General features: G+C 37.8%; 1 protein-coding gene across 1 annotated transcript in view; it reads left to right on the top strand.

Annotated features, from left to right (window-relative positions):
• CTNNA3 (catenin alpha 3) overlaps positions 1–12,811 on the top strand; it is a 1,555,380-nt gene that overhangs the window by 363,594 nt on the left and 1,178,975 nt on the right. The window lies entirely within an intron of this gene.

Below are 12,811 nucleotides of genomic sequence, written 5' to 3'. Positions count from 1 at the left end.
GCTCACAGGGCACAGGAGGGAGGAAGGAGTTTCTAGGGATGGAATCCAATCTGAAGGTTATTTACCTATGATTGCTTTGCTTGAGAAAGTATCTAAGTATTAGTTGAAGAAGAGAGTCAGGATTGGAGAAAAGAAGCGAGTTGCACATCAATTCAAAGGACACAAAGATTAGAAAAGGGCAGGTTTCTCACCTGATGTTGGTGAATGTCAAAGCCGGAATTTAGATAGTATTGGATAAAGTCAATGCTGCCGAGATCAGGGACCATTTTTGAAGGTGTAAAGAGCTCATATAGTTTGAATAGCTCTTAACTTTTCAAATGTGACATAACGCCATGGATTTTTGGCAGTTCTAACTATCAGGAATACTAGATATGCTGTCTAAATTTAGACAGCAAAAAGTATTTGTTTCAAGGTCCTTTTGGTTTTTACTTTTTATATATTCATATATGATATATTCATGCCATATGGGTGTGTGTGTGTGTGTGTGTGTATTTACATCCATTTGTGGGATATTTATCAGTAGTCTTTTTTTTTTTTAATTCTTTTTTTTATTCTCACCCGAGGACATTTTTCGATATTTTGTTCAGATAGAGTTGGAGGGAGAGAGAGAGAGAAAAACATCGACGTGAAAGGGACACATCTAGTGGTTGCCACCCACATGTCCCAACCAGGGCCGGGGACAAACTGCAACCGAGGTACGTGCCCTTGGCAGGAACCGAACCCGGGTCTCTCTGGACACAGGCCGACGCTCTAACCGCTGAGCCAAACAGGCCAGGGCTATCAGTAGTCTTATATTCAAATTTTTGTGCCATGTTTAAAATGAAGTCTTGGAGACATTGTTAACTAAATATTGATCATGAAGCATTTTTAAATAGTAGAGCTCTACAAAATTAAAGGTTTATAATAAGAATGTTTTGTTGATCTGTCTTATTATAAATGGAATAATTGAAGGGTTATGAAGGTATGTTTAAAAATTATTAGTTTCAAAGCATATTACTTTTTGGGTGTGAAACTGAAGAATTGGGATTTTTCAGTATAAGTAATTTATGGGAATAATTGATATGTGCTAAAATTAGTGAGTTTTAAGGGCTTTTTAAGACATTTGATGTATCTCTATCTTCTTAATATTTGATGATGTTGGCTCCTGACCAACAATCTCTTGCTTGTCAAGAAATCAAAGTTGTAAAGTAGATTTTGTTAATAAAAAGAACACATTAGTAATGTTATGCCCTGATTCTGAAGCTAGAATAACCCCATTTTTAGCATATAATATATTCTAAAAGATTTTTTAAGGGAATGCATTCATTACAAGAAACTCAGAAGAAAGCATTGTATTAGAATTCTTTTTCTTCTGATCTGTGAACAACTAAATTATTATATTACTCTTTATAGAGCAAAGTAAAGTTACATGTAAGTGTATTGTATCTATAAATTAGAAAATTATAAATTCACTTTACCAAATATAGATAAAGTCATTTTATTCTTTTGGATACAAACACAAACAGATGCACATGCACACACTCACACACATTCATAGGCAAGGATGGCTGTATAACTGTGGAGCCCAGTGCAAGATGAAAATTCAATGCCTATTGTTCGAAAGCATGGGGGAAAAACCAGCTTTTTCCTTTATTCACAGTCTCAATTGACCTGAGAAAAGTTATTTTTATTTGTTACATAATTTTACATTCTCTAGAGCTTAGGGATACTTGTGGGAGGATGCAGACCCTCCTAGGTGTTGGTGTCCCTAACCCATGGCTCCAACCCACCCTGCCTTGTGCCAAGGACCCTACCAGGAGTGCAGGGTGGCAGCAACCACCGGGTGGGAGACCAGGTGGCTGAGGACCTATCCCTGGAAAGCACTGGGAAGCAGGACTGCATGTGAGTCTAGGGTATGTGCTTCACTGCCCCATAGGACTTCGCTTATATACACAGATTCAAAGGTAAAGTTGTTAAGAATATCAAGACTGTGCTAGCAGAGCATTAAAAGCTAAGGTGGGCCTTTTGGAGCCCAGGGCCCTGTGCACAGTCACAGGCCCCTGAAGATGGTTCTGTATGTAATAAACACATATAACATAAAAGTGGTGGTGGTTTTATGGCATTCTTCTACTTTGGCCTCAAAAACTATTTGAGCTGAAAACTGTTCATACCAAGGATGACGTTATGGGAGATTCTGCCCTGGGTGCAATCATTAAGAAGGTGCACTGTTTCTAAAAATTTATAAATGATAATAAAACCAACTAAATGTTGGTCTGCTTGATATTATCACCATGTACCACCAGTTCTAAATGTCACTGATAAAATGTTTTTCACAAAATTCTTCTGTTCCTCTAAGTTCTAAGCAATTGCTGTGGTTATTGTTCTTTTAATATGTGCATATGATTCAAGTTAGCACATTTTTATGATTATCCTTTAATAAACATTATAATCTTTGTACATTGAAACAGTGATGACACAGTAATTGTAAAGACAAAGAACTAGAAATACAGTTAGTTTAATTCTGTTATTTTATGTGATCACTTGGATTATTTTAATTAAAAAATTAAAATAAACTGAATTGTGAGGGGTAATCTTTTGATTAGGTAAGTATAAACTTCATACATAAAATATTTTATTGAATTTGAGTAATAACTTTGAAATTCATTCTCCTTTTAAAAATTGTCTATCACTTTAAAGTTAAAGAATAAATCAGAAAAATAATGATTATTAGAGATTATTACTGAAATGTAATTTGTTATATCGAGGGGAGAGGTGTTTAAAAAGTGTCTATTCCAGGTATCAAGCAGTCTAAGTATGGCCCTGAAAATACATTTGTACTTTTCTGTATCTTATTGTTCTTTTACTTAACAAGGATTTAATCTGATGTTCAGTTTCAAGGACCATTTTTCAAGTACACAAAACTTATATTGCTGATATTCTTGTGTTAGATATTTTCATTTTAAAACAAGGTAAGTTCTGTGTTAGAAGAATGAAGTGGAAAGAGACTTTTTCATTTATAATAATAGAGATGACAGGTAAGTAGCTTTTCTTTTAAAGCTTATCCCATAATTATCTTAATGTTGACTTTTTAAAGGTTGACTTAATTGTAGAAATCCAAATATTTCATGGTTATTCAATTGATTAAATTGCATTACTATTTATACTTAATGGAGGTTGTTTTCTTCTTTATGCCTCCTTCCCCCATGTTTTCTCTTCTTCCCTCTGGCAAAGGAGTGCAAACACCCCCTGCAGTACCTCTCCCTCGTGGCATTGACCCCTTTAGAGTTCTCATCCCAGATGGAATTGCTCAATGTTTGCTTGTCTGCCTCCTCCACTAGACAGGAGCTCCAGGAGAGTGGGGACTGTGCTCTGGCCCTTAGCACAGAACCTTTCGGCAGCAGGTGCTCAGTAATTATTTGGATACAGGGAAATTGAATTTAGTGCTTGCTTCTTCTCAGTCTTTTAAATTAAAATGACAGTGTGCCTGAAAAAACTAATGTGAAGTTAGTTATATCTTTATGTGATAACCGTGGAGACAGGATGGAAGTAGGGTTAATGGTGAGAACAGTAACAGAGGAAGGGAACAGCACAGAAGTGAACAGGTGTGTTCTTTGGGTGATCCAAGTACATTTGCATATTCCTTTCTCCTAGAGCAAGTGTTAAATACTTGTTCAGGAAGGCATCTATTTTTTTATTTAATTAACTTATTTTTGTTACAGATGTTTCTCCTTTTTCCCCCACTGATACACCCCTCCCCTCCCACCCCGCCCTGTCCCCAGCTTTGTTGTCCAAGTCCATTGTTCATGCATACATGCATATAAGTTCTGTGGTGTATCTCCCCCCGACCCCCTCTTCTGGGGATTGTCAGTCTGTACCCCACTTCCACGTCTCTGGGACTACCCCATTCCTCAGACTGTTATGTTCATTATATTCCACAAATAGGTGAGATAATGTGATATTTGTCTTTCTTTGATTGGCTTGTTTCGCTTAGGATAATACTTTCCAGGTCCCTCCATGTCGTCTCAAAGGATAAGAGATATTTCTTTCTTACAGCTGCATGGTACTCCATTGTGTATATGTACCACTGCTTTTTTATCCATTTGTCTACTGATGGGCATTTGGGTTGTTTCCAGATCTTAACTATTGTAAATAGTGCTTCTATGAACATGGGGTATATATTTTCTTCCTGATTGGTGTTTCAGGCCTCTTAGGGTATACGTATTCCTAGAAGCGGGATCACTGGGTCAAATGGCAGTTCAATTTTTAATTTTTTGAAGTAACACCATATTGTTTTGCATAGTGGCTGCACCAGTCTGCATTCCCACCAGCAGTGTACTAGGGTCCCCTTTTCTCCACACCCTCGCCAACACTTGTTGTTTGGTGATTAGTTGATGGTGGCCATTCTGACAGGTGTGAGGTGATACCTCATTGTTGTTTTAATTTGCAACTCTCTGATGATTAGTGATGTTGAGCATTTCTTCATATGCCTCCTGGCCATTTTTATATCCTGTTTGGAGAGATGTCTATTTAGTTCCTCTGCCCATTTTTTAATTGGGCTCTTTGTCTTCCTTTTGTTGAGCTGTATGAACACACTATATATATTGGAAATTAACCCCTTATGTGATGTATCATTGGCAATTATGTTCTCCCATAGAGTGGGTTGCCTTTCCGTTTTGATGGTTGTTTCTTTTGCTGTGCAGAAGCTTTTGAGTTTGATGTAGTCCCATGTGTTCATTTTTTCTTTTGTTTCTGTTGCCTCTCAGTGAAAATTCTGCTGCATATGATGTCTGAAAATTTGTTGCCTGCATTTTCTTCTAGGATTTTTATTGATTCATGAGTCACATTTAAGTCTTTTATCCATTTTGAGTTTATTCTTGTGTATGCTGTAAGTTGATGGTCTAGTTTGATTTTTTTTTTTTTGCAGGTAGCTGTCCAATTTTCCCAACACCATTTATTAAAGAGGCTGTCTTTACTCCACTGTATGCTCTTGCCACCTTTGTCAAATATTAATTGAGCATATTGTCCTGGGTCCATTTCTGGGTTCTTTCTTCTGTTCCACTGACCTATATGCCTGTTCTTATGCCAGTACCAGGCTGTTTTGATTATAGTGGTTTTGTAGTATAACCTGAAATCTTGTAATGCGATCCCTCCAACTTTGTTCTTTTTTTTCAAGATTGCTGTGGCTATTTGGGGTCTTTTTTGGTTCCATATGAACTTTCAAAATATTTGTTCTAGTTCTGTGAAGTATGTCGTTGGTATTTTGATGGGGATTGCATTGAATCTATAGATTGCTTTGTGTAGTATGAACATTTTAATGATGTTAATTCTTCCAATCCATGAACAAGGTATGTGCTTCCACTTTTTTATATCTTACTCTATTTATTTTTTCAATGATTTGTAGTTTTCTGCAAATAGATCCTTTATTTCTTTGGTTAAGTTTACTCCTAGGTATCTTAATTTTTTTGCTGCAATGGTAAATGGGATTGTTTTTTTTTTTAGTTTCTCTTTGACTTCAGCATTGGTGTATAAGAATGTCATTGATTTCTTGTTGTTAATTATGTATGCTGCTACTTTGCCAAATTCAGTTATTAAGTCTAGTAAATTTTTGATGGAGTCTTTGGGGTTTTCTACATATAGTATCATGTCATCTGCGAATAATGACAGTTTCACTTCCTCCTTTCCCATTTGGATCCCTTTTATTTTTTCTTCCTGTCTGATTGCTGTGGCTAATACTTCCAGTACTATGTTAAATAAGAGTGGTGAAAGTGGGCATCCTTGTCTTATTCCTGTTCATAAGGGAAATGCTTTTAGTTTTTTCCCATTGAGTATGATGTTGGCTGTAGATTTTTTATATATGACCTTTATTATGTCGAGATATGATCCCTCTATTTCCAGATTTCTGAGTGTTTTTATCAGAAATGGGTGCTGGATTTTGTCAAATGCTTTTTCAGCATCTATTGATATGATCATATGATTTTTATCTTTTGTTTATGTGGTGTATCCCATTTATTGATTTGCGAATATTATACCAGCCTTGCATCCCTGAAATGAATCCCACTTGGTCATGGTGAATAATTTTTTTGATGTATTGCTGGATCCGATTTGCTAATATTTTGTTCAGGATTTTGGCGTCTATGTTCATCAGGGATATTGGCCTGTAGTTTTCTTTCTTTGTAGTGTCTTTTTCTGGTTTTGGAATTAGAATTATGCTGGCTTCATAAAATGAGTTTAGTAGTCTTTGGAAGGCATCTATTTTTAAGGAAGTGAAAGACATTGTGAGTGTGGGTAATGTCTGGTGATTTTCTCTGATGTTGGTGTAGAAGTCAGAATGTGAGAGCTACATGTATGTGTTGGTGGTCCACATAATCAGAACCCCATTCATTTACACATAATGGAAACATTTTATTGATGAATACAACCTACTAATAATAAAGATGTGAATTTACAGTACTAAGAGAAAGCACTCCAAAAGCAGTGTAATAGTTTCTTGTCATGTAAAAACACAAAATTCTAGGGCTAATACTAGTGTCTGAATGAGCCAATGAATATTGGAATTAAAAGCAGGAACCAATCTGGAAAATTGGGGTTTAAATCATCAGAACATATTTCCAGGTTTATTTTTACTCTAGCTTTATATCACAAATGATGCTTCTCTATAGCTGTTTCATCATCATTTATGAAAGGGAATGTACTTTCCTGGAACTACCTGAACTCAAATCTTTCTTGGTTCTTTAAAGATTTAGGATAGCTCCCAAACTCAAGTCCTCAACTTCCTAATTTAAGAAATATTGCATCTCTTTAGTTGGACCTTGTTTGCTTTTCTAATTAGTGGCTTTTGCAATTGAACTATATTGGTAGAGTAAATACTTGATGATAATTAAGATACAATAAAGATAATCATGAAAACTTAAAACAAGAGTAATACTCATCAGCCCTGGCTGGTTTTGCTCAGTGGTTAGAGCGTCGGCCCATGGACCAATGAGTCCTGGGTTCAATTCTGGTCAAGGACATGTACCTCAGTTGCAGTTTATCCTGGTCCTGGTCAGGTCATGTGGGAGGAAACCAGTCGATTGGCTCTGTCACATCGATGTTTCTTTCTCTCTCTCTCTCTCTCTCTCTCTCTCTCTCTCTCTCTCTCCCCCTCCCTCCCACTCTGTCTGATGATAAAAAAAAGAAAAAGAGTAATACTCTCAAATTTTGCAAGTATGGAGCCCAGAGAAGTGGGAGATAAATGTAGTTAATTTTTACCTCAGGCTCTGTTCACATGACCAGTTTGAGTGTAAATAACTTGACCTCCTTAAACAGATAAGTCAGTCTTGATCATTTTTTTTTCATTGAAGCTATTGTTCAATAGGTTCACTGTCTTGTCACATTTTAAGTAATTAGTAGGAAAGAAGACCTCATGGGTCTATAACAGATAAAATAACCACTTAACACTATTACTGATTATATATGTTTGCCCTAATATTTTTCTTCTTTTAAATTTGTGTGTATGTGTATATCTATATGTAAAAAATATATAATGTGTATATATATAATATATATATATAATTTAGTTTTCTATTGCTACTATTGCAAATTACCACAAACTTATTGGCTTAAATCCAGCAAATGACTATTTTATAGCTTTGTTGGTCAGAAGTCTGACACAAGTCTCCTTGGGTTAAAACTGAAAGTGTTGCAGGGCTGCATTCTGTTTTGGAGGCTGAAGGGAAGAATGCATTTCTTAGTCTATTCCATCTAGCTTCCAGAGGCCACCTGCATTCCTTGGCTCATGGCCCTCCTCCTTCATTCAAAACCAACTATATCACATTTCTCTGACTCTGCTTCTGTCCTCATAGCTCTTGCTCTGACTACAGCCAGGAAATGTTCTCTGCTTTTTAGGACTCATGTCATTATATAGGGCCCTTCCAGATTATCCAGGATAATTATCTTATCTCAAGGCTCTTAATCTTAATTACATCTGCAAAGTTCCTTTTGCCATGGAAGGTAACATAGTCACAGGTTCTGGGAATTAGGATATGGACATCTCTGGGGAGCCCAGGACATGTACTAATACTAGTTTTTGCCAGTCTCTTCTGTGGAAGTATCAACTGTCCTTGCACATCAGATCCGTTTTTAGTTAGTATCCCTTACTCACTTTAAGGTCCGTGCTGGAAGATCACATGTCTGTTTTATTTTCTGTTTTATCTCAGGCCCCAGGCACAATGCCTGGTATTTGGAAAAAGCTGAATTGTATTTTTGAACAAGTGAAAGAATAAATGAAATGATTGCATTTTGTTTATGCCATGTAATGGAGAAACAGCTTCTCTGACACTGAATGAAGTGAGTTTCAAATACCTAGCAAATCTATATGATAAACTGCCTGTTAAAAAGGTCTGCTTTTTAAAAATCAATGTGAATGTTCAGAAACAAAATTTCCTCACCAGTGTCTGCATTTGGATCCACATCCAGTTATATTCCAAAACAGGATTTTTACTTATTAAAAAATATACCCCAGAGGGGATTGTGGAGCTGGGTGAAATAGGTGAAGGGATTAAGCAAACAGACAAACAAACAAAAACCAAAAATAACTCATAGACACAGAGGACAGTATGGTGATTACCAGAGAGGAAGGGGCTTGGGGGGGAGGTAGAGGAGGGTAAAGGGGGGATAAGTGGTGATGGAAGGAGACTTGACTTGGGGTGGTGAACACACTATAGAATATACAAATGATGTTTGTAGAATTGCACACCCGAAATCTATATAATCTTATTAACTAATATTGTCCCAATAAATTCAATAAAAAGTAAAGATGTACACACACACACACACACACACACACACACACACACATTTCAGAGAAAATTCTGAATAAGAGAAAGTTTACCTTTTGTCTTTTAAAAGTTAGGAATATATTTTCCTAAGGTATTTCTGCTGATGTTGTAATTCCAAGATTGGTTAGGCCTAGTCCATTGTCTCTGATTTACAATCTAATTCAGGAATTCTTTGTGTGAATGGGGTAGAACAAGGAGGCCCTCTGACAAAGGAAGAGTAGAGGGAAATCAGCTGTCTTTTAAATGGTGGTATTTCTATAGCGGGTGAAAATAGCATTGGAAATGGGTGGCCATCATGCTTTAGTTCTAAGAATCAGCAGACTTAGATAATTTTACTGGGGGTGAGTTGAAATTATATTGATGTTCTTAAGTTTGGATGTCTTGCTGGAGAGGATTTTTATGAAATAGAGTTACTGGTGAAGTTAGGCCTCATATTAGTACTTTACTAATTGGATAGTAGAGAGTTGAGCAAGAGATGGCTCTGCTAGAGTAAATGCATCAGGCCTGTACTGCATTCAGGGACCAGTTCCTGCTTCTGGACCTCTTCGTCACCCAGTTCTTCTCTGGGTGTCTTATATGAAAGTGCATTGTTGGTTCTCATTACATATTTGTTGAGTGAGTAGATAATCAAATGGAATGGCTTTTGTTATTCAGAGACCTATTTCATTTGTATGTCTTAGGTTTAATGCATTCCCTGTCTTGGGCAATTATAAAGATTCAATAAAGCCGACAAAGATATGTTATGGGGTTTTTCTTCCCTACAAGGCCTTTACTTCTCTCCTAAAAATTTATTTCAGAAATAATTTCAGCCTTATGTCTCATGATGATAAGGTAAATCAGTTAGGATGATCTATATTCAATAACTCTTTGAATACCAGAGACAGCCCAGAATTAAAATTCTAAAAATGTAAAGGCAGCTTCCAAATTTCTTTTCTTTGTTTTGATATGAATTGCATATTAGAATTGGTCTGTTATTGGATCAGGTACACTGTGTTAGATGGTTTACATTTTTAAAACCTTAAACTTTTCCATTACACCAGAGTGGTGGCTGGCTGGCTTTTGAGTGGTAGATTATGTTGGAGACCATATTTTTCAGTTTATATATTTCTGGATTTATAACCTCAGCCACCTGAAGAGAAGTAAATAGTATTCTACATAGGTTTGCATAGTAGTAGATATGGCAAAATCTGAAAGATGAACTAAACTCAGATTAGAACATGAGATCAAAATCCAAGAAGATATAAAGGCACTATCAAAATCAAGGAAACTATCTCCAATTTTTTTTTTTTTTGGTTGTCTTTGACTAGAGGAATATTATCTTGTGTTAGCAACTATGGTTAGTATATTTGGCCTCCATACTTCCATAGTATTTAATTTTCTATTGGCAATGTTCAGGAAATTATTAGGGTAATCATGTAATTTGTCATCCAAATTGGGATACTTTTGAGAGACAAAGGTGCACTAAAATAAGTATCAGGCCTTAATTGATCTATAAAAGGCATAAGTCAAGACTGTCCCAAGCAGATCAAGATGTGTGGTCACCTAGAAATTATGTGACTGTGTAAGGGTAATACAGTACATATGAAATATTTTAAGAGGAATTTAACACATCTTATTGACAGATTCTGTGTTGGCCATAAAAGATAGCTGAAATATCAGTAAGAGCTGTACTAAGTACAATAACAGCACCAAGCAGAAAGTGGTTAACTCTCCAGGGGGTCAATCAAGGAAGGCTTCAGAAAGGAGAAAGCTCATATGCTGGCTTTTGAAGCACGAGGAGGTAGAAATTCCTGAAAGGGTAAGTCTGTGCAAAGGCACAGAAGTGGAAATATAAACAGTTCAGTTTGGATGAAATATAGGGGAAAGAAGAAAAGATGGGAATGAGACTAAGTACTGACCATTAATTTATAAATAGGTGTCTTTAAAATATTTGACAAACTTCTAATTTCCTTGCTTTCAAAACAAGCCAAATTTCATTAAGCCTATCTTTCATTATGCTAATCAATCACGAGTCACTCACAACATCACCTTAGCTGGGTTATCTTTATCAATCAATTTCCATTTGTGGTACTAATGATACCTTTGTAATTAGCTAGTTATTAATAAAAGGAAAGGAGCAAACAAAAGGCCGGACATTATAGGTATGTTCCCTGCAAAACACTGGGGGAAGGGGACAGGACAAAGGGAATATAGATGCATACCCGGTAAAGTTGAGGTGACAGAGAAGGTGCTGCCTGTCAGTCACATCTGGGAACAGAGTTACTGGCCAGAATGGGCGTGGCCACTGCAAGCCCTCGAAGGGGGATACTTAACCCCCTACAAAGGAGTTCGCTCTTATGCTCTTGGCTTTCTTGAGACTTGTGTAACTCTGGGCTTGTGGGGCTATTTTGTGCCTATATCCCTGCATTTGCCTACATGGCCCCCAGCTGTGTGGACCCCACACAATGGACTAATAGACTGCAGCTAGGCTGATGCTATACAGGACCCAGCTCCAACATGGAGAGGAAACTCTGGACACTAGCTTTGCTTTTAGTTTTACTGAAGCCCCAGCTATACTTCTATGACTGGACTAGGGGAAATGGGACTTTGGAAATCCAGGGATGTAATTCCATGGAAATAAAAGTTTCTACCATCTCACCATCCCATGGGGGCCTCTGGAGATTCATATTCCAGTGGTACCCCAAGAACCCCACTTCCACTCAGCACTGTGATTTATAATAAGACATGTGTGTGTGTGTGTATTTTTATTTATTTGATCTTTTCCTCCTCCATGGCACAGAGCTCCTAAAACCCTTGGAATTTCCTAAGTAGTGAGAAAGATCAAGGTAAGTTTTGTTATGTTTATGAAGTGACAATGGACCTAAGAATGGGGGACGGTTGCCCAGAGAACCAACCCCATGATTAGAGGATTGTTAGAACTTTCACTGTCAGTCCCATTCCCCTGAACACCAGGGAGGGGAGAAGGGCTGGATATTGAGCTCAATTACCAATGGAACAATGATCTAATCAATCATGCCTATATAGTGAGGCCTCCGTAAAAACCAAGGGTGGGGCCCTGGCCGGTCTGCCTCAGTGGGTGGCGCGTTGGTTCCTTGGCGCTAGGCCCTCGGACCAGAGAGTCCTGGGTTTGGTTCCCGCTAAGGGCACGAACGTCAGTTGCGTATGTCCCTGGCCCCGGTTGGGGTCGTGTGGGTGGCAACCACTCGATGTGTCTCTCTTACATCGATGTTTCTCTCTCTCCCTTCCTCTCTCCCTCCCTCTCTATCTGAAGAAAAATGCAAATGTGTTCTCGGATGAGGATAAAAAAAAGAAAAAAGAAAACAAAACCAAGGGTGGGGTTGGAGAGCTTCTGGGTGGGTGAACACATAGAGATGTGGGGAAAGTAGAGTGACTGCAGAGAGCATGGACACTCAGCACTCTGACCTACACCTTACACTCTGCATCTCTTCCATCAGGCTGTTCTTAAGTTGTAAAAGTTAAATCTGGTAAGTAAAATATTGGTCTGAGTTCTATGAGCTGCTGTACAAATAAATAGATCTGGAGGAGAAAGTTGTGGGAACCTCTGATTTATAGCCAGTGTGTCAGAAGTACAGGTAACAACCAACTAGGGCTTGTGACTGGCATCTCAAGGGGGGGATGGGGAGTCAGTCTTTTAGGACTGAACATTTAACTAGGAGAATCTGTTATCTCCAGGTAGATAGTGTCAGAATTGAGTTGAATCATAAGGATACCTGTTATCTTAATAGCTAGTTAATATTAATAAAGGAAAGAGAGCAAAGGGAAGTCAGCCATTATAAGCATGGTCATCTGGGAAGCTTCACCAGGAAGCTATAGCTTCACACAGCATTGTTCCTCCAAGGGGATTAACACCCCTCCCTTCCCCCATCCAGTACTGGATTGTTGGGGGGAGAAGGGGATATTGGCACATGTGCAGTAGAAGTTGGGATGGCACAGGGGAGGTGCTTGACTGTCAGTCTAGCCTGAAGAACAATGGATTAGCTAGGGGGTGGACCCCA

Source organism: Molossus molossus, unplaced genomic scaffold, assembly GCF_014108415.1.
Source record: "Molossus molossus isolate mMolMol1 unplaced genomic scaffold, mMolMol1.p scaffold_m16_p_17, whole genome shotgun sequence".
In the NCBI taxonomy this organism is placed as follows: Eukaryota; Metazoa; Chordata; class Mammalia; order Chiroptera; family Molossidae; genus Molossus; species Molossus molossus.
This window is presented reverse-complemented; position numbering and strand designations above follow the sequence as displayed.